The sequence below is a fragment of the Callorhinus ursinus genome, unplaced genomic scaffold (genome assembly GCF_003265705.2).
Source record: "Callorhinus ursinus isolate GAN/ISIS: 27379988/994484 unplaced genomic scaffold, GSC_fseal_2.0 scaffold7, whole genome shotgun sequence".
NCBI lineage: Eukaryota > Metazoa > Chordata > Mammalia > Carnivora > Otariidae > Callorhinus > Callorhinus ursinus.
The window spans coordinates 21,852,732-21,854,390 of NW_027397069.1; the positions used below are offsets into that span (position 1 = coordinate 21,852,732).

At 34.9% G+C, this 1,659-nt stretch overlaps 1 pseudogene; it reads right to left on the reverse strand.

Annotated features, from left to right (window-relative positions):
• Positions 1–423: 423 nt before the first annotated feature.
• Positions 424–1,131, reverse strand: LOC112826937 (small ribosomal subunit protein eS6-like; annotated as a pseudogene).
• Between the last annotated feature and the right edge of the window lie 528 nt (positions 1,132–1,659).

Genomic DNA, 1,659 nt, shown 5'->3' on the forward strand with positions numbered 1-1,659 from the left:
ATAGTTTTTCATCGCTATGTTGTATTCCATTATACAGTTTACTTTTTCAATCCCCCAATTGCTCTGTTTTTTTTCCTTCTGCCACAAACAACGCTGCAGTGTTTTCTTATGCATGCATGTTTACTTGATTAACTCATGTAAGTTAAAAACTAAGAAGTGTCGCTGCTGTCTTATGGGATTTTTTTTTTATGGTTGAGGGTAAATTGCACTCAATGTTCCTGTGACAATTTTTGTTCACACCAGATATTAATATTTGTTTTCCAAACTTTTGAATGTGATACTAATTATAATTTGAAGGATATAAATTTTTCTTTGTTTTGTATATGCTTGTATTTTTCAATTAAATGGCATAGGCTTTTTTCTTCTGTCTGATTTTATTTATTTGTTACCCTTAGAAAATTTCATTTTTAACTGGGCTCAGACTCAGAGGTGGAAGCTCTCAGGAAAGCCTCTGTCTCGTGGTGATCTGTTCTGGTGTTTTTCTTTGGCTTCCATCATTCTTTTGGCCAAAAGTTTAGCATATTGTGCAGCTTCTTCCTTATTTTTCTTAGTACACTGTTTTTTTCAGAGCAACACACCATCATTTTTATTGGAGGACAGGTGGAGTAACAAGATGCTGAATCTTGGACTCTTTGGTTCTAGGTTTCTTACCTTCTTTGTTTAGGGGCTTCCTCACAACATATGGGCAGACATCATCTTCTTTGCAGAGTCTGAAAAGTTTGTGGATTCTGCTAGCTCTTTGGGGCCCCAAGCGATGAGGCACAGTAGTATCAATGAATCCAGGAATATCTTTCTCCCCTTTTTTTACAATGACCAAGTTGAGAACACTGAAAATAGCATCCACAATGAAACCCCAAGTAGATTTGTGCTTTCTTTCTCCAGTCCTCCTTGGTCTGTAGCAGGTGTGCCCCTTACTCAGCAGCAGGTAGACATGGCCATGGGTCATGGGAAAGCCTTGTTTGTCATTGCCACCACTGATTTGGACCATGTAACCGTCCATTCTTCATGCACAGTGTCAGCAGCAACTTCTGTGGCCATATGCTTCTCATAAAAGCTATGAATTTTGTGTTCATCATCCACTTCAGTGAGTTTCTGGCAGCTGGTACCTGGGAAAGAGATGTTCAGCTTCATCCTAAAGCAACCTACTGCCTCCAAGGCACCATGACAAAGAGACATGCATGGGCTTCTTTTTTAATTTATTTTGAAACCAAGATGCATTTATAAAAGCCACTCATTCATATATTTTGCTCAACTTCCTTTGGGAATATTTTTCATTTCCTTTTTTGTTTTATAGAAGTATTTGATACATTCTGTATAGAATTTTTAGATATTTGTTGTACATACTTTCTGCTAGGTTTTTAGTTATATTTATTCTATATGTATAGTATCTTTTGAAATATAGAAGTATTGATTATTAGATTTGTTAGTTTTCTTTAGTCAAATTGATCAATTAGTTTTTTATGTTTTTATGAGGGCAGGGATACTATCTTTCATCTTTACAAATTCTACTATTTTTACTAGACCCCAGAACAGATTAAACATGCAAAAAGTATTCTCATGAATAAAATAATATATACATTATCCTATCTTTTTATAGCTTTACATTTTTCAAACTCTTATGTTTTTAAGTTAGTTTGATTTTATTTTTGCAAACAGTGC